This window comes from Urocampus carinirostris, chromosome 10 (genome assembly GCF_059441175.1).
Source record: "Urocampus carinirostris isolate Australia breed hairy pipefish chromosome 10, RoL_Ucar_1.0, whole genome shotgun sequence".
In the NCBI taxonomy this organism is placed as follows: Eukaryota; Metazoa; Chordata; class Actinopteri; order Syngnathiformes; family Syngnathidae; genus Urocampus; species Urocampus carinirostris.
Window position 1 is genome coordinate 6,932,641 of NC_142358.1, and position 24,443 is coordinate 6,957,083.

The following is a 24,443-nucleotide window of genomic DNA, read 5'->3' on the forward strand; positions in this document are numbered from 1 at the left end:
TCGAATGCAATAGCAGGGAAAAGAAACTATGGGCATAATTAATGAGCTCCGAACTGCTGCTACCCTAGATAAAACCATTAAAATCAACATATTGTGTATAGTAAATTCTGTGATTTCCAGATCTTTAAACCGCTTCTTTTTTCACACAATTTCATCCCTCCCGTTTATGTAGAGATGGGGCTAATGTATGCATTTTTCCTAAAAGGGATGCTTGAGCAGAAAAGGTAAGAGTGAGAAGTAGAGGTAAGATCTTTAGCCTGAACCAAAATTCGGGTTGGGTCAAAAATGTCAATCATTACTATTGTATTGTATTGTATTGTATTGTATTTATTTATTCAGCCAGTATAAACCATAAACATGATATATACAGGAAATCATTTGACACACAAACCTCTCGACGTGACGCGTCGCCTTCGATCTGCGTCGGGTTTTTAGATCCAACTGCTGTGTTGGGAGTCATTAGGTGACCAAACCCTCCAATTTCAACCCTTAATGCCCAGCGCCAAGCAGGGAGGCTATGGCCCAATCCCATTCCTCTCACTTGGCCCTGAGAACCCTCCAGTGAGGTCCCTCGATAGGGAAGTGCCCTCCGTGAGTGGAGTGCAAAGTGGAGATTGTCTCCTAAGAAATTGGACGACACTTGCAAGGTTCCACCCCAGTCCAGGAGATGGCCGTAATACGAATTGGCTGTAGACCTCAGTGACGTATTGGCCTACGTCACATGTAAACAACTCGAGTCTCAACCTGTGGTGTGGCAGTTGGAGAGTTCGTGCAACGTTAAAAATGCCCGCTACAGCTGTGTTATTACCGATTGCCTGAAAGCTCATCATCTTTTCCGTGTCTCCAATCAACGGAGGAGAAATGTGCTATACTGAAGACAGCTTCGGCGCTATGTAGTGCTGATTCATCTTTACAAGGTACGTACACTCATCAAAAAAAAATGACCCGTTCGGTCAAATACAGTAAGGGTTAACATACAACGCACGTTCACATAATACCCTATGTTTGTGTAGACATAAATGGCAATCTACTTATTAGTATCTTAATGCCATTTTATGACATATAGTAGGGGTCTTGAGTGTGTGTCATGATGAAAAGTAAACAAACACAAGAACAGTCCACCTGACCCTTAAGCTGACATAATATCGTCACCAAACTTCCTTGTACGACCCAAAAACCTTAGTTCATAAGGAATTTAATTCAAAAGAGTTGTCATTGGATATAAAAAAGGTCATTTCAACATTTTTTCATGATGCTTACATCACAGTAAAAGCTGTCTTTTTCTTTTCAATGCCCACATTTACGTCTAAATTGTTTGTTATCTATTGTGTTCCAGAGTGGCTGTCCCATAAGCGTGCACAGGTTGGTCAGGAATGTTCCCATCCTGTGCTTATGGTTCGATGTGGAGTCAGAACTCATTCAGGACTTAAGGTTGAGCAAGAAGGTCATGTGGGACCTGCAGGAGCTGCTGAACAGGGAACGGTACCATGGCTGGAGGTCCTGATCTACGTGTACTGGCTGGCCCACGGTCTGTCCTACCGTGTGGTGTCACGGGTCTTCGGCGTTCCCAGGTCCACCGTACACGGAATTGTCCACAGTTAATATGGAATAAATTGCCCAGAAGCCATGTTTTAGGCTCTGGAAGTCAGACCCACATTTGCATTCTGTGCTTTTCTGCATTACTATTCAATAAACATCTTTATTTTGAGTAACACCTTGGCTGTGTGTGAACTATGTGACTGTTGGACAGAAAACAGCTACAAATCACTCCAGCTTAAATAATAGTTTACTTTCAGAAAAACAAACATTGGGCCGAAATACATAATAGTAAATAAATAATGTGTCACAAATTGTAACAAAAATATACCAATACTTCCATAAAGCTGGAAAACACAAACTGGAACTTCATTGAGTTCTTAATAAAATAAAATATTTTCCTTTTATAAAACAAAGGGAAACATTGCAGAGATGTCACTGTTCTGGAAACTTGTACACGAGCTTCCCAAAAAGGACGTGAACCGCTCAGTTTTGGCCACAGTTTCCTCGAGCCTTTTCCTCACTCCGGCAGACTCCGCTTTCAAAAAGTCAAGGAGTGTATCGTGCTCCTTTTTTTTTCTGGGTGATTTGGGGTTTGGCGCCGGATTAGAAGATGCCAACGACGTGCCCGGTGGTGTGGATGGTGTGGTAGCTGTGATGGTGACCAGCTCTTCCACGGGACGTTCTACAGTGGCCTTTAGGTTGGGTGGAAAAAACAAGAATTACTTAATGCTGGTGTATTGTAAGAAAACACCTGTGTATAGGATGCTCAACAAGTTGATGTGAGACAGGAAATTACAGGATGTGTTTCGGATAATTATTTGATAGTGAATAGATACACAAAAAATGACATGTTATTCTTATGGCTGTAAGAGCCTTCTATTGGCCAGCATTACATATGCTTTAGAATTGTCTCCACATTTGGACAACATTTTGAGAAGGTAATTAGTTTACTTAATATGTGTTTACAGAGAAGGCAGTGGACTATGTGATAGTAATTTGTTTCAACTGTATTTCCACGTGAAATTCAGAGACATTACTCATGATGCATGATGAAAACTAATGCATTCTGATTTCACATGAAAGAATCATATTGTAAATAAAACACGACACCCGAAATGGTGTGCAGTAAACAAGCGCATATATCCAGAACGTTATTCTGACTATGCTCCTTTAGAATAGAATAGAATATACCTTTATTGTCATTGTTACAAAATGGGTTAACATATTGTGACAACGTAATTGGGCATGACACTCCAGTTTTACACATTCACAGTGAGGTATGGGCCAAGATGATAAAGGAACAGAGAAGATAAGGTTATAAAACAAGGGGGATAAGGCTATAGTTATAATTTACATGGTATTTACACAAGAAATGTCGGCATGTGGGATGTTACATACAGTGTTATCGTGATACCGTTGGTATCGTAAGGGTTGTGCAATATTGCACTTGGTGCAAAAGTCATCATAGTGCAAAAAAAAATAGTCAGCATGTGCATTGGTGCAAACATAGTCATCATAGCGCAGAAAAAAGAAATGGTCAGATATTGTGCAAGGTGAGCAGTAAACATAGTGCAGTCGACATGTGCAAGAACATAGACATGAGTACCATTATATTCGTATGAGGTAGTGTTGGCAAGAGCTTTCAGTTTTTTTGTGCGGTGTCTGTTTTGAGCAGTGAACAAACATAGTGCAGTCAGCATGTACGTGAGTACCATTTTACAATCGTGTGAGGTAGTTTTTTGCAAGAGTTTTCAGTTTTTGTGCGGTGTCTGTTTAGGGTGGTAATGGCTGTGGGGAAGAAACTGTCTCTGAGTCTGTTTGTTTTTGCTTTGTGTGACCTGTAGCGCTTGCCGGAAGAGGTGGTGGCCGGGGTGAGAAAAGTCCTTGATGATGTTTTCTGCTCTGCTGAGGTAGCAAGAGCAGGCAATGTCCTCCAGACTGGGCAGAGAGCAACCGACGATTTTCTGGGCTGTTTTGATGATTCTCTGGAGCTTTTTCCTGTCTGCTGCTGTGCACCCAGCATACCACACCGTAATGCAGTATGTTAGAATGCTCTCCACTGTGGCTTTGTAAAAGGACACCTGCAGCTGCTGTTTTAGATTATTTTTCCTGAGCAATCTCAGGAAGTGCAGTCGCTGCTGGGCCTTCCCTACCACCGCTCTGGTGTTTGCAGACCAGGAGAGGTCGTCGGAGATGTGCACACCCAGAAATTTGAAGGAGTGGACTCTCTCTACACAGTCTCCTTTTATGATAAGTGGTTCTGGATTCCTGCCATTCCTTCTGAAATCCAGAATCAGTTCTTTTGTTTTTGTGGTGTTCAGTATGAGGTGGTTTTCCCAACACCACGTTGAAAGTGACTCCACCTCATCCCTGTATGCCGCCTCGTCCCCTTCAGAGATGAGGTCGATCAAGGTGGTATCGTCAGCAAACTTAATTATAGTGTTTGTGGGGTGGGTCGGTGAGCAGTCGGAGCTGTAGAGGGTGAAAAGCAGGGGGCTTAGTGCACAACCTTGGGGGGACCAGTGTTCAGTGTTAGGGTGGGAGAGACGTGGGTACCGAGTTTCACGGACTGTGGGCGGTTGGAGAGGAAGTCCATTATCCAGTGGCAGATGGTGGGAGAGAGTCCTAGGTGTGCAAGTTTCTCCACCAGGATCTCCGGGATAATGGTGTTGAAGGCTGAGCTGAAGTCCAGAAAGAGCATCCTGACGTAGCTCCCCCGGTGGTCCAGGTGTTTCAGCACGGTGTGAAGTGCTGTGTTTATGGCGTCGTCAGTGGAGCGGTTTGCCCTGTAGGCAAACTGGTGGGGGTCCAGTGTGAGTGGCAGGGAGTTTTTGATGTGCTGGGACACTAACCTCTCGAAGCACTTGACCACAGGCTTAAGAGCGACAGGCCTGTAGTCGTTGAGGCTTTCCACTGCTGACTTTTTGGGGATGGGAATGATGGTGGAGGTTTTGAGGCAAGGTGCATTACGCAAAACAAGTACATGATTTTTAAAAAGTCAGCGAGAGAGAAGTCCTACTATTCCTCACAAAAAAAGAAAAAAGTCCTCTCAGATAAAATATCAAAATATGGAGCTCAGTCCCTCAGATCGAGTTAATTTGTCCGGCTCAGGTTGGTTCAGGCTTTAATACATGCGGGCTGTGTCGGGTCCTGCTGGATTTTGTCCGATCTTACCTCAAGTGAGAAGGGTAGTGTTGAGGAGGACGTAGGTCACAATCGCCAATAAACAGCGGTTTGATGTATAAAAACACGCTTTATCCATGAATAGAATAAGCAAAGACAGACCCTTATCATATGAATATGAAATTTGAAAGAAAAGCAGACAGCAGATGAAAATGAATGATAAAATGAAGACAGATTTTATAATGTATTTCGCCCACTTCCGAAATAAGCAAGTAAAAATAAAATGTTAGTCATGCCCTTAGAAGATTTTCTTTCTGTATTCACCTCCTTATTTTTAATAATATGTCGATCGCCGATTGTTTAGAGGCAATATTCCTTAGTGAGGGTGAGGGTGAGGATTCATGTGCATTTATGTACCTTAATAATTGCAAGGTTCATTTCCATCTTTATCATGATTTGTTTCTTTCTTAAGCATCACTGAAAGCCTGGGAACCCATAAAAAAAATAAACAATACAAAAAATATAGTAGTGTGTTGGACTTGCAAAGTGTTCACGTAGAATATGAGATTCTAAAGCGAATGTAGAGAAAAATATTGTGGTTCAGCCAATAGCTTTTTTATAATGCTGTACAAATAGAAGCCTAGTATTTTATATGATGGTAACCAATAGCATACAAGTATCCCACACATGTAACTGTACATACCTACAAACATCAAAAAATTTGAATTGTATAGGTTTTTGGCATCAAAATAGTTTCCTGGTGGTGTCTTACTAGTGGGAAAAAATACAATAAATGGGGCTGGCAAAGCATCTTATTCCACATTGTAACGTGAAAATGTCGTAAGGCTGGGACTCTGTATCCCTGGGGTTTACTGTTAGTGGTTACATATAATGTGCTTAAAGCTGTCTTCCAGCTGTGCTGCTCAGAAAGAACGACAACTTCTAAATTCACCGGCAACTGTAGAGCCCTACCTTGTACAACCAGCTGGAGAGTCCAATGCAATTGGTTTCCATGGAATTCGCCTCCACTTGAAAGTTCATCTCTGTTGTGCTTCACTCTTGTCCTTTAATATACATTAAAGGGCCCTCCGTAACCTTTGACTCCTAGATGCATCCGTTCACAAAGCCATGTGCCTGCCAGATGTGCATTTTGCAGACGGCTGTCACAAGGGGGCAGCACACAAAGATCCCAGACTTGAAGTCAAGTGATGTCCAGCCTTAAATCTTTTCCTTATAAGTATTGTTGGTGAGTTGTAGCCTAGCCTATCTGACTCTGGGTCATGGGCAATGTTCCCTCTAATTTTCCACGGGTCTGAGCGTTCACACAAAATCGGTGAGCAACGTTTGAAACAACAGTGAGCAACCATAATCCCGAGTGTGGCAAAATAATTAATTATCAAACATGTCCAAAACTTGACATCGAGTTACATTTTGCTGAGTTTCCGGCAATGCAAAATTATTTTTCTCTTTTGAATTAATTGACTCATGTACTATTGAAAAGGTTGTACGGCCTACATCGTTTGTTCTTACAATTCTTTCACAAGATATCCATTTCTTTTTATTTCCTGATATATTTTGTCGCATAATATTAACATTTTTGGGGGCTTATTTAGTCTGTTGTAAGATACAGAACTGTACTTAATCACATTTTTAGTGAAAGTTCAATGTTGGCAACAAGATTCACTTGATATAATTGCAAATTATTTGAATCCAACACAAACTTTTTCTTCTTTTTCCGTGTTTTTTTCCACTTTTTTTAAAATTCCTTTTAAAAAAATCTCATTGTGTTTATTTTTTCCGAGCTGTTACTTTTTTCTTTTTGTTCTCTATTTCCTTTTTTCCTACATTTTTCTTTTCTTTTTTTCTGGCTTTTTTCTAAATTTTTCCTTCTTTTTTCTCTTCTTTTTTTCTCAGCTTTTCAATACTTTTTCATTTTGGTATTTGGTATTTCATTTTCATTTCATTTCATTATTTTTTTCTTTTTTGTTCTATTCCCCCCTTCCTTTAAGTCATTTTGTGCATAATTCTACATAATATTTGGTCATGTTGGGATTAAAGAAGTAAAAACAACATGAAGAGCCATTTAGGACCCTTGTGCGGTGGCTAGATTTTCTTGTGCGCTGAGAATGTGCGAGCAGTGCGCAATTGCGCACGCGCGCAGCTTAGAGGGAACACTGGTAATGGGTACATTCCAGACTGTCTACCTGTAGAATCTGATCATTATCCAAAAAATGAGGTGCAGATAAAAAAAAAATCATTAAACCAAAACCTTTACATCATTTGATCAAATCATATTGATAGCTATTTTTTGCCCAAAATGAACAGATGGGAAAACAATTCTAACCTTTGATCCAGAAAGGCGGATAACATTGGATAGAAAATAAGATTTTAGAAAATGATGTATTTACAGAAAGATTTGTTCTGACACAGAACAAAGATTACTAGGATTGAGTGTTGGCACTAACGTGTTACAAAGGAACTTTTCCTGGAACACAAAAACTTTTCTCACTAATGAGTGCTGTAACACGTTATTAATGACATTTTGTAACCACTGTCGTCTCTACATAGAGTGTAACTGTATTTTTCTGCAACTCATTCAATGCAGGTTGTTAGATACACCTGAATCACTCCTGTTGTCGCAAACAACCCTCAATCCACCAGCAACACTCTTTGGGTGAGCATGTTTATATTTTTTACAAAGTACTATAACTACAGAGTACGAGAACACAGAATTTCTCCTTATATACCTTATATACTCACATGTTAGCAGAATATACAACTATATACTCTCCCATTTGGTTGTGTGTCGCCAGTAGTGAAAAGTAGGCAGAGTGTGAGGGAGGGGGCCTGGTTTATACAAGAACAACGATATCAACAGGGCAAACGTGAGCACAGAATTTACAGTTAACATGTTCAAAATTTTGGTCTTTCTATTTATAAATTGAGTATTATGTTTTGCAATACACGATCTCATCTCATCTCATCTCATTAGCTGCACCGCTTATCCACAGTAGGGTCGCGGGGGTGCTGGAGCCCATCCCAGCAATCATTGGGCAGTGGGCAGGGGACACCCTGAACAGGTTGCCAGCCAATCGCCAAGAAATATGAAGGCTTCACCGCTTTCACAGGTTGAATTGCCAGCTGTGATTTGTTGAAACAGGGGCATAAGAAACAATTGCATCAATGAATGTGCTGGTTCCGATAGAAAATTGGATTTGGCTGCTTGTATTGGATTTGGCTGCTTGGATTAGTTGGTGGTCAGGAGCCGGAGTATCCAATTTGGCCGCCAGAACGGTGTTAGAGACCCTAAAAAAGCAGATGTCTAGCAATTCTTGGGGTATTTATTGTTGGTGATTTGACATAACACCTAACTAAAGACACTCGCCGAGGCCCAAGTACAACTTTTGCAATTTTCTTGAAAATTGATTCAGCCGTTTCAGAGCCTGTAAGTCACATAGAAACACACACATGCACACAAACACACAAATCTGCAATTATGAAGTACTTTAGAATATGTGGCTATTTCTATTTCAGTTTTATTAGTTTGGCTTCTATGCGAGTATAAGTAATTGTAACTAGTGTGTTACTTTAAAAGTACTCTTGGGGGTAAAAAAAACTTCATTGAAATGAAGTAACTAGTAATTATAACTGTGTTGCCCTTCAGGCAAAATAATTTACTGTGATACAAAAATAATACAAAGCTAAAATTTAAAAAGACGAGGTATTTTCCCAGTGATTTAGGATCTCCGGCTCATCTTTGAAAAGCAGGAAGACGCTTAACACCAACAACAACAGTGACCAGGTGACCCACGTGTTGTATCTGAGTTAGATGCAGAGGCTTCTCTGCAAGTAGTGTCCATGAAAACCAGTACTACAAGTTCCATATGGGGGAGCAAACCCCTACCCGAAATACCAGCCTGGAAAGGGATGGGCGTCACCAGGCTGTACATGCCCCAGACCATTACAGATAGGTGTGCTTAGACCCTTGCGGCAAAGGGGTATGTGGACTTTGAACCGAACATGGCTAAAAACGGATGTAAGTTCAGTAAGAAGTCTCTCATCTCATCTCATCTCATCTCATCTCATCAGCTACACCGCTTATCCTCAGTAGGGTCGCAGGGGTGCTGGAGCCCATCCCAGCAATCATCGGGCAGTGGGCAGGGGACACCCTGAACTGGTTGCCAGCCAATCGCAGGGCTCAGTAAGAAGTGTGTTTCATAAATCGTTTATGTTTATTATAGCATTTAGTAAAAAAAAAAGCAAAATAATGCTACTTACATGTTTCCACGTCACATCCAGTTTCGGAGCTCTCAAAGTAAACAAATACTCACACCAAGCTGACTTAAGTATTATAAGTGAGTATTAACAGGGCAATTCCATAAGTTGCTATAAGGCTTAAGTTGATGTTTTAAAGTAACTATCATTTGTATTAGTTTGGAAAATGTTTCTGCACTGTATTTTTGCAAAAGATTTTGGCACATCCTCTCAATTCAATATATTGAATTTTTGCGGTTCTCACCATCTGCAGAAGGAAATTAAAATTCTCAATAACATGTGCCCTGTGGTCACTGTCTTTTTCGGTGGTTTAACATTGTGTCATATCGATGACACTGCAGTAGTTAATTACTGTTTTTCAGTAATGCACCCAACACTGCTGCTCGGTTATACCCCACCTACCCAAGAGCCCTCCTCCCTTGCTCCAACTTCGACTCCCAGGCTTCCAATTTACTCCAAGAGAGCAAGAGAGAAGGAGAGAGGGACGTCCTTGTCCTCTCGGAAGAGGCAAAGGCTGAGAACAAGTCCTGTTGAGAAAGGAGGCCATTGTAGGGGGCTGTACTGGGTACAAGTCGCCCATTCAGATGCGACCAGCCGTGTACAATGCTTAAACTAACATCATTGACATTTGGAGTCGTCCCAGGGAAGAAGGTGAGGGAGACGACCGAGAGGGGGCGGGGGGCGGTTGTCAAGGACACTAATCATCGATCAAAAATTTCATGTCAAGGATCAAACCCGAGCTTTAAAGACATCTGAGATGGCCACTTCTCTTCTAAAGGCTGGCCCCCGTGGGGACGCACAGGGGGCCACCAGAGGCCAGAGGGGCCACGGAAAACAGGCTCGGATCAAAGACACGCTCACTTCACTCTACTGGTTGCCGTTAAAAGACACTTTGATAAAGAGTCCAGTGAGATAATGAGTCATTCGGGTGCTTTTGGGGCGAGGCGCATCAGTAACAAGGCGGATGCTTTATTGCAAGATAATTTGTCACATTTGTTAAGCGGATTCCCTCTTCACATACAGTAGCGCCCCCCGGGATACGGAGTCCCCGGTTTAGGATATTTTTACTTTACGATGTGAAATAAGATGTTTTTGGGGAGCCCTCGTCATGACATTTTTCCCTCCATTTGACATCAACAACAAATTATTTTGCAGGCCCGAAACTTGTAAAATCCAAACTTCGCAGTGTTGGTGTGGCTATCCTGTTCTGCCATTAGTTTGCGCTACAGCGTCTGAAGATGCCAATATGCTATAGGCTGAACTCCCTCCCACAATGCCTTTCTTTCTCTTTCAATTCAGAATCTTGTTTGACTAACTTGATTTTGTAGGGGTTTGTGCATAAGATAAGAATGATGAGTTGTGTTTGCTATTGGTCGATGTCATATAAAAATGCTGTTGATATAGGTCACATTATCATGAAAATGCATGTATTCTATGGGCTGAACCTCCCATGGTGCCTTTTTTCTCTCTTATCACTGTGAGACTTTCTAGTTCGTTTCAGGCCATTCCCCGATTATAACTGTGCAAAAAAGGATATTTATATTAACTTGGCTTTCTTCCATTGATCAGTAACTGTAACATTCATCCATGTCAGTAGGTGTCAGCAGATTCTTTTAAACTATTAATTGTATTTTATGTGCTCATGAGATACTACAGGAAAATATAACTTATTTTGTTTGACAATGTTGTTAAGACTGCACTGTAAAATAAATAAACAAAATAATAAATGAAGTACAATTCTTGCACAAGATTTTGCAAATTTTAATATTTTCTTTTTTTTTTAAAGTTGGAAAGTACAGTCGTACAAATATTCTTGTTTGTGTGGCAGATCATTTTGTTCATTTTAAGAAGTATTTTTGTTGTTTTTCTACAAAAACAAGATAAAAATACTAAAACTTGAAATTTTTGAATTAAAAAAAAAGTTTCTTGGCTTCAAAAAGCTCGAGAAACACTGGAATACTGTATTATTAGGGTGTAGGGAGCCAATTAAAGCAAAGAAATCATTAGAGGGAGCCTGCTACTCCACTTGACCAGCTCCAGTCAAAAAGACTTTTAAATGTTTCAAAAAGATATTTAAATGGAATCTTCATTTTTAAGACTTTGCCTTACTATCAAACTCTGTAGACCCATGGAACAAGATGCAATCCTAAAAAAACACACCCACCCCCACTTAAAACCTTTTCGTTTTTAGGCGGGCAGCTGGGCAAATTAAATGTGATAACAGCTGCTGAACCTGATATACGTTCCCCGAACTATGAATCAGCTCCGGACAGGCGCTACTTGAGCGCACCTCATAAACAGAATTCCTCTGCGATGCCCCAACAAGACCTTTTGGAATAGCTCGGGCCTATTTTGGGGTTACCCCGAAATTGCCCCAATAGCCACCCACCCCAGCCAACCCACCCCTATCCTCGACTCATCTCAACATCTCTTGGGTGCGAAAGGAATGTATCGGGTGTATTTAAAGTCGAGGATTTGTTTTGGGGCGAGGACAGAACTGCGGTGATGACCGCTGATGGCTGTATTAGTATGAGACGGTTAAAAGGAGGAGGAATTTGGGATAGTCTTGAAATGTGACTAATTATGGGACTGTAGTAAGCCATTGTAGTTGTATAATTATCTTCGGCCTACAGAAGACCGCAAGATATGGTATGAATCCATTCTATGGTGGGAAACACAAAGTTAAATTTCAGTATTGCGGGGATAGATAACTACATTAATTGGTACTAAACCCTCAATAACCCTGATAAAAAAAAAAAAATAACAAAGTAGTAAGTAGTACTTATATGTAAAATGCTTCTTTATGATTAGATAGCATCTAAATTGATGTACCTTTCAAGGAAAAAATTAATTCTAAACATTTTAAGGGTGACGTGATTTGAGCTGGTGGAGTGGAGTTAGTGGTTGGATGCATAGAGGGGATTCAAATGAAAACTCACTTTAAAAGTTACGCCTTCAAAGATTGTTATGCCCTTGAAAGACATCCTTGCTAAAACTGCCTCCTTAATTTTTGTAATACAGTAATCTATGGCGACTGCGCATGGATACATGCTTGCGGCGAGCTCTCCAGCTAATCTTCTATTTATTGCCGTTCTCTTGTCTTTTTTGCTTTCACTTTTGGACACATGTGTGGCCAAAAACACTTACAGTAGGGACGAACTTATTCGGTTGGGTGGGCGTCTAAATTTCGATTATTCGGGCACTTTTTATACCGCCCATGATATACCGAGCGAACTTCAAAGAGACCCGGCATCCTTGTGGACAGCTATTCCTCTTAAAAAACGGCGGCGGCGGCCCCGTAAAGAAAGAAAACAGAAACGTGGTTGCCGTGCAGGTAGATGTGTGAAGCGTGTGAAGTCCAAGCAGCAAGATGGACGCGAGGATGTAACTAATTCCACCATTCATTCCTCGCCGGACAACCGACGCTTTGAACTCAGCGCTCACGAGCGGCCACAACGCCGGGAGCTTTTGAAGATCTCGACAAAGACTACAAAGAGTTCAGCTAAGTCAAATGATTCAGCAAAGCTGAAATTTGGTCTGTTAAATATTAGATCGCTTGCTCCAAAAGCTTTACTTGTTGATAACATTATTCGTGATTATAAACTTAACGTGGTTACGCCCGGATGAGCACTTAGCGCTAAATTATGCCTCTCCCCCAGACTACGAGAGTAGTCATATAGCACGCACACTGAAAAGGGGTGGTGGTGTTGCGCTAATCTCTGAAAAATCGCTCAAATTTAATACACGTACCTCTAATAATTACAAAACGTTTGAGGCTCTTGTGATGCGGTCCCCTCAATTGTCAATTGATGTAATAACTATCTATCGTGCACCTGGGCCATACACAACTTTCTTAGACGAATTTGCTGAACTTTTGTCTGAACTAGTAACCTATGCAGACAAAATTATAATTATGGGAGACTTTAACATTCATATGAACTCCCCACACAGTTCACTTACTATTGCGTTTAGTTCTCTAATTGATGCATTTGGTTTTACTCAACTGGTTGACTTGCCAACCCATAAAAATGGGAACACGCTAGACTTGATTCTGACTCGAGGAGTTTTAACCTCAAACATTATGGTGCTACCGTGTACTACTGTTATCTCTGATCATTATTTAGTGACATTTGAGGTGCTAACTAAATGTAAAGTTAATAAAGCTGAGGGATCTAGCGGACGCAATATAAGCACTGGCACAGTTTCTGAGCTCTTTGAACTCCTTCCTGGAGCAGTTGCGTCCTTTCCTAAATACAATGGCTCGATTGACTCACTCATGAATGAGTTCAATACCACCCTGACTAGTGTGCTGGATTCAATAGCGCCCATAAAACTAAAATCACGTCCTAAAAGACGCACACCTTGGTTTACTGATGAAACTAGAACCCTTAAAAAAGAATGCAGGAAATGGGAGAGAAAATGGCGCGCTACCAAGCTTGAGGTTTTCCATCAAACCTGGTGTGACAGCTTGTTAAAGTATAAAGCGGCCCTTGCCTCTGCAAAATCGGCCTACCTTTCGAAGGTGATTGCGTCTCAAAAGAACAACCCCAAAGCCCTTTTTGACACTGTAGCATCGCTTACAAGGCAACAGCCTATCGCAGACAGTTCGACACACTCTGCTCAGGACTTAATGGTCTTCTTCACTAAGAAGATTCAATGCATACAGGAAGAAATTGCAAAAGATATTGTTAGTACCACACGTATTAAAGGACTGAAATTTACAGATGCACGACAGGGTGGCTGCCCTGGGAAAATGGCCGGTTTTAGTGAACTGTCACTTGATGATCTCAAACAAGTGGTGAATGCGGCCAAACCGACAACTTGCCAGTTCGACCCGCTCCCAGGTTCACTTATTAAAAGTCTTTTTAGCGTCCTTGGGCCTTCAGTTCTAAATATTATAAATACATCACTCTCCTCAGGAGTAGTTCCAGCAGCTTTTAAGTCCGCCGTTATTAAACCCACACTGAAACGACCCAACCTTGATCCAGAAATATTAAGTAATTACAGACCTGTGTCAAACCTACCTTTCCTCTCTAAAGTACTCGAAAGAGTAGTGGCACAGCAGCTGAATGCTTTCATATCGGAGAATAACCTTTTTGAATCCATGCAATCAGGATTCAGGGCTAACCACTCTACTGAGACAGCTCTGATCAAGGTAACAAATGATCTCCTAATGTCAATGGATTCTGGCCCTTCATCACTTTTGCTGCTGCTGGATCTTAGTGCTGCTTTTGACACAGTGCGCCACAATATCCTACTAGAACGGTTGGAAAAATGGATTGGTCTCTCAGGAGCTGTCCTCTCGTGGTTCAAATCCTACCTCTCAGATAGGACACACTGTGTTAAATATGGTGAAACGACATCTGAGCCCTTTAATGTTACCTGCGGTGTTCCGCAGGGTTCAGTGCTCGGCCCCCTACTTTTCAACATTTACATGCTTCCGTTAGGTGATATTATTCGCAAGTACAATATCAGCTTCCATTGCTATGCAGACGACACTCAACTATATCTTCCGTTGGAGGAATCTTCCACACTAAACTGTGGAAATTTGGAGGCCTGTCTCACTGAGATAAAAGAGTGGATGTCACTCAACTTCTTGCGTCTTAACTCTGAAAAGACTGAAATGTTAGTCATTGGTCCTTCTAAATGCCGGGACTTATTCTCAAAAACTGCTGTGAACATTGACAAATGTCACATCACACAGAGTGACTCAGTTAAAAATTTAGGTGTCATATTTGACCCTGAACTATCCTTTGAGATGCATGTAAAACAAATTACTAGAACTGCCTTCTTCCATCTTCGCAACATTGCTAAAATCCGTTCAATACTGTCTCAGTCTGATGCGGAAACAATAATTCATGCATTTGTTACCTCCCGTCTCGATTACTGCAATGCACTACTCTCCGGTCTCCCGAAGTCCAGAATCAAGTCTCTTCAGCTAGTACAAAATGCCGCAGCGAGGCTCTTAACCAGGACAAAAAAGTACGATCACATAACACCGATTTTGGCTAACCTGCATTGGCTCCCAGTTAGCCAAAGATGTGACTTCAAAGTTCTCTTAGTATTGTACAAAATCATACATGGACTTGCTCCCTCTTATCTTTCAGATCTGATCTGCCACTATGTCCCGGGCCGAAGCCTACGATCTGAGAGTGCTGGTCTTCTGATGATCCCGAGAGCAAAGAAGTCTTCTGCTGGTTCGAGAGCGTTCTCCATCCGGGCACCGGTGCTGTGGAATGCTCTTCCCCCTGAGATTCGATCTGCAACCTCAGTGGAAATGTTTAAATCTAAACTTAAAACTCACTTCTACTCCATTGCATACGAATAACCTACTCCTCTTGTCGGTTGAAAATAGTTTGTGTAATATAGTGTAACAATCTGTGAAGCCCTTTGAGACTCTTCGTGATTTAGGGCTATACAAATAAAAATGACTTGACTTGACTTGACTTAATCCCTCGGCTATTGCGGTTAATGGGGACCAAAACCACCCGCAAAAAGTGAAAATCCGTGAAGTAGCAACGCCCCTTCAAAAATGCTTAATTTATTTATTTATTTATTTATCAATTATTATTATTTTTTTGGACCTGCGAAGCTCTGAACCCGCGAACGTGGAACCACAAAGTAGCGACGCCCCTTCAAAAATACTTAAGAATTTTTTTTTTTAAATATATCTATATTTTTTTAATTACTTTATTATTATTATTATTTTTAGACCCGCGAAGCTCTGAACCCGCGAACGTGGAACCGCGAAGTAGCGAGGTCCCACTGTACTCCTAATTGTCGCTTGGTTACGACTATGCAATTTAGTGTAGCATTTCACCCTTTTTGAATTCCTTAATAATTGCAAGCTTTGTTTCCATGGTTGTTACTTTTTTGCTTCTCCCTTTAGCACTACTCCAATTCTTGGACCCTCGGTGAATAAATATGGCTAAAAAAACAGTATTGTAGTTCCAAACTCGTTACGAAGAGAAAGGCATTTTTCGTGAAGCTGTGACGCAAGCCAATTGCATATCAGCGTTTTGACCAATAGCAGACAAGCATCTTAAAGACTTAACTCGCTCAGTCATACGCACAAACACTGCAAAATATTTCAGCATGCTGAAGAATGTTGTTGACGTAGTATAGCTGGCAAAAAATGTCATAACAAGGGGCCAAAAAAACATAAGAAAATGTTGCAAGGTAAGGATGCCGTAAGCCAGGCATCCACTATGTTTACTATACAGTGGAACCTCGCTTCTGGACCATAATCCGTTCCAGAACCCTGTTCGAAAACCGATTCGGTCGATCACCGAAAATCGTTTTTCCCATTAAAAGTAATGTAAAATCGTTTTAATCCGTTCCAACACCCTGAATGTTTAACATGAACGTAAATATGAAGCTGACCCAGGCTAATCGTGTAATCTTCCGTACGAAACATTACGCTAACATGAACGTGTAAAAATAAAAAAAGGATTATGAATAGGATTTCTTACCTTTGTGGTGGACGGTGGGGAGAGAAAAATCATCAAAAGTTTTTTAACCTCTTCCAAAACTTGCAGCAGTTGCTTGCTTATAGCGCTAACTTCCTTAGCCGCATCACTCGATTTCACAGCCTCCTTATTCTTTACTATCGTACTGTTTGCTACGCCATTGCCGGGATTTGGAGAAGACAAACAAATCGAAAAGGCGAATGACTCTCCAAAAACCCATACGGGCACTGGAAAGAGGAGTAAAAGTAGGACAAAATTGGGAGTGGTGAAAAAAACAGAAACAAAGATAAGAGATTTAGAAGAAAGCCGATTGCCGGTGAATAAGCCCACAAGGGAACTGTATGAAGTTGAGACGGAGGAAGTCGGGGAGGGAAAAAATCTGACCCTTAGTGGGCAAGGAAGTAAGAGACCCCTTGATAGGTCCTCTGGCTCACCCCCTAACCCAAATAAAAGGGGAAGACCTGGAACCACAGACAGAGAGTCAGAGGGTCCCAGAGTTTTCCCCGGTGAGTCTCAAAATGAGGTACTACTCTTAAGTGATGTGTCTGACACAGGTGACACTCTCGATGATCTCGATGATCACCAAAGAATGGACTCGGATCCCCCGGTTTTGTCTAACTAGTTTAAATACTTAAACAACTATTATGAACATTACATTCTCTACTATCAATGTGAGAAGTGTGAGATCAAAGGTTAAGGCTCACAGTGTTTTATCGTTCTTAAAAACTATCAAAACAGATGTGTTTTTACTACAGGAATGCTGCATCCCCTTTCTAAAAAATTATAAACAGTGGGAAGAGATTTGGCCATATCCGTCATTATGGAGTGGCTCGAATGAAAACCGTAACGATGGGGTAGCCATTTTAATAAACAACCCTCAACTCATCATAAAGGGGAGTACTGTGATGAGAGACTGACGCGCAATCTTAGCAAGACTTTCTTATATAGGGAATGATTTTAACCTCATTAACATATACGGCCATGCCGACAGACAACTCAGGTACGAACTTTTAGAGGACATCCAGTCGCATATGCTAGGCCATCAACCACTAATCGTGGGAGATTTTAATTGCATCCTAAGTAGGAAGGATAGAAAGAGGAACGATGAGGAGTTTAAAGTAGATAAAACATCAACTTTATTACAAGACATGTGCCGGACATTTAAACTGGTGGACTGTTTCAAATCCATACATCCAGGAGAGGAGGGCTTCACCTGGTTCAGTAGTGACAATGCCAGAGCCTCTCGAATAGACTACATATTTACGAGGGGTTTAGCACAGAGTGATGCAAGATTAATTCCAGTTTTTTTTTCGGATCACTTGCTACTGTCCTGCTCTTTCTCATTTCCTTCAGGTATGACTGTTGGGAAGGGTTTGTGGAAGTTAAACTGCTCCCTGCTGGAGGATGAGGCTCTAGCCGCACAATACAGGGAGCTGTACAAAGACTGGCAGACCCTTCAAGACTCGTATGATTCACGAGCACAATGGTGGGAAATGACAAAGAAACGAACACAGACCTTTTTTAAAAATGCAGGGAAAAACAAGAAACTCAAAGAGATGAAACGCATGTCGGGACTACAAAGAAGACTCCAACGCTATTTCATCCTAACAGAAAAGGGGATGGACTTTAATGATGAAATCAAAGAGACCAAACAAGAACTAAACGCTTTGGCGGAAATAAAGAGCAAAGGCATCATAATAAGAAGCAGAGAAAGAGAAATAGAAGAAGGGGAAAAATGTACACGCTACTTTTTTTAAAAAAATTATGGGCAAAAATGAGGGGATTTTTAAACTTCAAAACGAAAACGGGCAAATAACAAAGAAGAGTAGTGAAATAACCAGATTGGTCGAAGACTAATACAAAAAATTATTTGAAAAGAAAGAAACATATGAGAATGAAATGGGGCATGTATTAGATCATATTTCAAGATCAGTGCGTCAAGACCCCTTTTTAACATCGGACTTTACCCAAGACCAACTGAATGATTGCATAAAGACTATGAAAAAAGGCAAATCACCCGGGGAGGACGGACTCAACCTCGAATTTTACCGGACTTTTTGGGATATTTTAGCACCAGATCTGTTAACTGTTTTTAACGAATTTTCCGGTCGAGACCATATGCCAGACAGTTTCAGAATAGGGATAGTTACTCTATTGCACAAAAAAGGAGACAAAATTGACTTAAAAAACTGGCGACCCATAACGCTTTTAAACGTGGACTGTAAAATTTTCAGCAAGCTTCTAGCAACACGAATGTCTGTTGTCTTGGGAGACTTGGTTGATCCAGACCAAACCTGTGCCATTGTGGGAAGGAAGATCAGCGACAGTCTCATGCTTATCCGTGACACCATTTGTTATGCAAGAGACAGAAACATGCGACTAGCGGTCCTAAACCTAGACTTTGAAAAAGCCTTTGATCGAGTCTCGCACCAATACCTCTTCAGGGTATTGCAAAAATGTGGTTTTCCCCAAAAATACATCAAGTGGGTAGGACTGCTATACCGAGACATCTACAGCAAATTCATGATTAACGGGAATTTATCGGAAGCAATCGAGATCAACTGCGATGTACGTCAAGGTTGCCCTATGTCTCCCCTTCTCTATGTTCTTTGCATTGAACCTTTGGCACAAATGTTAAGAAAAGATAGATTTGTCGAAGGCATCAATATCCCAGGAAGTGGGGGACAAATTACCAAGTGTGTTTTGTACATGGATGATTTTAATATTTTGTGTACTGACCGCGCATCTGTTAAAAGAGCCCTTGACTTGACTGACCTGTTTGGGAGGGCGTCTGGGTCAAGGCTAAATAGAGAAAAATCACAAGTGAAGTTTTATGGAATGTGGAAAGAGACAGAAAAGGCAGGACTCCCGCTGACGGTGTTAAAGACAGACCAGAAAATCCTAGGGATAAAATTCAATGCGGATGGAGGAGGCGAGACCAACTGGGATGACGTGACAAGGAAAGTTAAGCAAAAACTTGTTTTTTGGTCACTAAGAAAACTGACAATAGAGGGGAAGGTCCTAATCATCAAAGCGATCATCCTCCCAATGCTTTTGTCAATCAGTTTAATTTTTATGCCTAAAAGAAACGTGCTGTTACAACTGGACCGAGCCATCTTTCGCTTTGTCTGGGGCTCAAAGTGGGAAAGGATAAAAAGAGATACAATGAAAAAGAAAAAGGAAAAAGGGGGGAAAGGGGCGCCTGACCTCCAGCTTTTCCTGGGAAGCAAATATGTCTCTCTCTACTTCCAAAACGCTGTGGGCCCACCCAACAACCCGAAAAGTCAAGCAATGACCCGTTTTTGGATGGGCTCATATTTGCGGAAGCTAAAGCTTGTACCAGACAATCGTTTGATTCCAGTTTCGTTTAACTTGCCACCAACACATCTCTTTATTCGGGATTTTTTGAAGAAGTTTGATTTGGAAACACAAGAATGTCACACTTTACAAAACCACAGGGCCCTTATTGCTATTGTGCAAGAGCGAGCTACAGTAAGCCCTGTGCGGGGGCTTGCGTTTGGCGAATCCACAACGGTTTGGAGCAACGTCAATCATCCTGCCCTCCCAAACAGACTACGAGACTTGTCATGGATGGTGGCTCATGAAGTTCTCCCAGTCAGAGCTGTAATGCACCACCGAGGAATGTCAGCGACTTCGACGTGCCCTCGACCTGGGTGTGGCGCCCAGGAGTCGGTGAGGCACCTTTTTTGTGAGTGCAGCGCTGCCCAGGTCTTGTGGACAATGGCCGAACAACTAGGAAAGTTCCCGGACTTGCCAGCAGGAGAGGTCCCTGATGCACAGTACGTGCTTTACGGGGTGAGTCGGTCGAGGAGGCCTCGGAACGACTTTGCCAGGGACTGGCTCACTCTCGCCGCCATCAAGGACGCCATCTGGACCTCCAGAAACCTGCTGGTATGGAGGTGCAGGCAGATCCCCCCCGTGGCTGTGCTCCAAATGGCTGCAGATACCATACAATCTGCGAGCGGCGGGCCTAGGACGCAGCCATAAAGAAGACTCGTCTGCACCCACCCGGAGGGGGGAGCCGGAGCTACACTGTGGGAGTCCCGGCAGCAACGGCCTGGGTTGTGGAACCCAGAAGGGAGAGGACCCACGCAGAAGGGAAAGGACCCACACAGAGGACTGGAAGAATGCTGCTTGGGAGGGTGGGATGGCAGAGCTATGCCCTTGCACAATAGTATTGCCTTTTACACGCTGGTTAACTACTGTTAAAAGAAAATAACTCTGAAATTGTTTAATTGATGTTGAAAATGTCAGGAAAAAATGTTAAAACGTCATATCGTCACGTCATATTGTCAAATATAAAAAAATTGTGAATATGCTTGATGGCTGTGTTTTGCTGCTGTTGGTGTCAGTGGATTTGTTCAGACCGAGGACAATCGACTTTGGCCTGGACGGATCTATTGACACTAACAAAGATGTTATATAATGAAATTGTGAATATGTTTGATTTTCGAGAAGGTTTGTTCAAACCTCACTTTGTGTTTGCTGTTAAAAACGTAATATTGGAATATAATATTGTGAATGTGCTTAATTGCTGTTGAGATTGTCATGATTGTTTTCTGTTTTTAGTGTCAATAAATTTGTTCAAACCAAAAAAAAAAACTGATAGTAGATTTAGCCATGCTGTATTCACTAGCAAGATCGGAAATTCGTACACCTCTTTCATATTTAGCTATTATGTCTTTCTTAAAGGCAATAGTTGGACGAACAACAAGAATTTCTCGAACTTTTTGGTCGAACACCGATTTGTCCGAACTGAGAGGCGTTCGAAAACTGAGGTTCCACTGTATATTGTTTTTAGCATCTCAATTTTCACTAATAATTCCTGACCAGTTATGGGCAATAAAAAGGTTTCATTCGATCAATATGGCATTTTGGGTGTCGACAATTTAAAAATGTACTAAATTGTTAAAATAGTATCAAGATTTTCATAGTGTATTTAAATTATTTATAGCATTTTCCGACTCTTTCATTTATTTTTATAACTATTCTAGCTTGTTAGCTGCAGTGAAGCTATATGGTAATTGTTTTAGATATTAGCTTTTTTCTAGGAGATGGTGGATTCAAATTGAAACTGATTTTAAACTTCCACTTGTGTGGATTGCAATGCCATTAAAAGGTTCCTTACTTAAATCGTCTCCATATTTTTCACGATGGTCTTGATCATTGATTGGTTACGACCATGCAACTTAGTAGGGATTTGTGTGGCTTCTTCATATTTCTTGATAGTTACAAGCTTTGTTCCCATAGTTATCATGTTTTGATTCTCCCTTTAGCATTACTGCAAACCTTGGTACCCATAATGTACAATAAAAATAATACACTATTGTATCACCGACTAACAAAGTCTTCACGAAGTACCCGACTTTCTGAACCGCATATACAGAAAGCAATTGTGAGAGGTGGGGGGGGGGGTTAAGGGTTATTGTTCTCTCTTCGTTATTCATTATCCATTATCCGTTATCGGTCAGTTCATATTACGCTACAAAGCCTAGGAGCCGGGACACTTACTCTCAGCCAAAAGGCCAAGCTAAGGTCCTAGCCCTAAAGCCTTGCTGCGATCATTGCGAATGCACCGTTCCCGGAGGTACTGCAATACCGGGCCGATGCGTGGAGTGGACAGAGCAAGCTCTTATTCCATCTCCGGATTGCAAAAATCAAAGATCATGGCAAGAGGTAATGTCCTACCACCCAGTTATTCCTTCGCGCGCAGCCAGTTCAGCCAGTAGTATATCTTCATACCGTGATGCAAACCAATAGCCTAAAGGCATCTTAGAGACATTACTCGCAGTCATACTCAATAACATTAAAGTTTGATGTCATACAGTGGGGAAAATACCGTAAAGAGGGCAGCAAAACATCATATTCCATACCATAAGGTGAAAACTTTGTAAGAAGGGGACACCATATCTGGGAGGGGTTACTGTACTGAAACAATCTTTCCTCCCAGCATGCATTGCTTCGAGACAGCTGTTAAGAAGCCAATCGGCGACAAAGAGGGTTCTGTCCACACAGGCACACCTGGGAGATCCCAACACCGGTGCCAGCTGGAGTTTATCCGGGCCCGGATCCAGCTCACCTTCTGTGTCCTGGCAAAAGGGGGGTTCAGGATTCCACCGGACTTGAGCCGGTTACAATTGCTTCCTCACACTGTATGCCACAATGGGGGCTCACAAGGCCGGGGCCACCCCCGAGCGTTTGAGGCCACCCATCAGTCTTGACTGATGGTGTCAAATGTTTTTTCCACTTGTTGATGTTTGCGTCCCAGGATTGCGGTCGCTTCTGTGTGTGTACTTTTGAGTTAATATGATGGGAAATGGCTTAACCATCCACAGGAACACCTGCTGTGGATATTTCTGCTGCGACGATCAGAAAAAAATGACGTTGGGCTCCACCTGGTCAAGGTCGAATGTCTGGCTAGGGAAAAACTTCTGACGCAGACCGTTTTAGAGGCTGAAGTTTTAGTGTGTTTAGTGAAGTTTGAGCAGGGATTTGGAATCTTTTGTGGGATAAACGTACAACTTAGTAGACACTTAAAATAAGGAAAGGAGACATGGATAGATTTTGAACTTGCAAGAATAACAAGAGAAATCCTTAACCTCAGATAATTGCAACCTGTTCTGAGACCTTACTTTTCATTAAATCTCCTAGGTTACAAAAACAGATATACTTCAAAGGGTTTGATAATCGAAGAACAGCAGTATGACTGTCCTTTCAAGAAAATCATGTAATGATGTAATAATGCATAAAAGTCAAAACACAAAAAACAGTGCGCAATAATAGTGAATGCATACAACTGTGGTATTTCTGCCATGTGAGAAGAAACTAAGAAAAAACTGAAATGTTACAAGAAAATTGACCAATATAGATGAAGCTTTTGTAGCAATTAAGCCAGAGTTTAATTTGTCTCTGTATACAAGCCTCATGCTTTGGGGGTGCTGGAGCCTATCTCAGCTATCTTCGGGCAGTGGGCAAGGGACACCCTGAACTGGTTGCCAGCCAGTCGCAGGGCACACAGAGACAAACAAAATCACTTGCTTATTCACACGTAAGGACATTGTGGACCGGCCAAATAACCTTACATGCATGTTTTCGGAATGTGGGAGGAAGACCGGAGTGCCTGAAGGCAACCCACGCAAGCACGGCGAGAACATGCAAACTCAACACAGGAAGTTTTGATCCCATGACCTCAGAACCGTGCCGCACACGTGTTTACCACTGCGCTGCCATGCTGCCCTATATATTTCATATTTCACCAAAAAAGTCAATCTAACATAATGGGTTATGGAAGGGATTAACTGTGAACATCACGGGCAGGGGGAATACATTACTGCCTGCTAAACCTTTTTGGCCCAAACCAGTTGTAACATTTCACACAATTTTGTTTTTCAATTATACCCCTTTAAGGCGCTACAAAAAATGTTGACTTTTAATATCCTGACACTAGTAGGACTGTATCGTACGGTGTTACCTTTATAGTCGAGGAGACACTCAAAATAAGGAGACTGGACATCATTCGATTTGATAAGAATTTCCACCTTGTTCTAAAAGACCTCCCCTGGGATCTTTATTCTTATGAAGTCTAATAGGTTACAAAGGGATTTGTAAGGGTGTGGTAATCAATACGGGTGACAATTATGTAAACAGTTTATAAAAGTTACAAAAAAAATAACAGCAGTGAGCAATAACAGTAAAAATAATGAACAGGAATCGTTTGTTTAAAAGCTTTTGCTCAGCAGGGCAGATTAAAAATCCGGACAGGCCGTATGGCGCCCACAGACCGGAATTTGCCCACCCTTGGGGTAGAGCCAATTCAAGTAAAGTCACATTTATTTTTCTCATCACATCTCTCATCTCATTAGCCGTACCGCTTATCCTCATTAGGGTCGCGGGGGGGCTGGAGCCCATCCCAGCCATCTTCGAGCAGTGGGCAGGGGACACCCTGAACTGGTTGCCAGCCAATCGCAGGGCACACGGGGACAGACAACTGATTCGCTCATTCACACCTAGGGACAA

General features: G+C 41.7%; 1 long non-coding RNA gene and 1 pseudogene across 1 annotated transcript; both read right to left on the reverse strand.

Annotated features, from left to right (window-relative positions):
* Positions 1–1,817: 1,817 nt before the first annotated feature.
* Positions 1,818–22,170, reverse strand: LOC148357579 (uncharacterized). The gene is made up of 3 exons (XR_015851611.1): positions 22,116–22,170; positions 5,635–5,822; positions 1,818–2,231 (listed from the first exon to the last, which is right to left on the reverse strand). It is a non-coding gene; the product is annotated as an uncharacterized LOC148357579 (long non-coding RNA).
* Positions 21,993–22,207, reverse strand: LOC148357580 (U2 spliceosomal RNA; annotated as a pseudogene).
* Between the last annotated feature and the right edge of the window lie 2,236 nt (positions 22,208–24,443).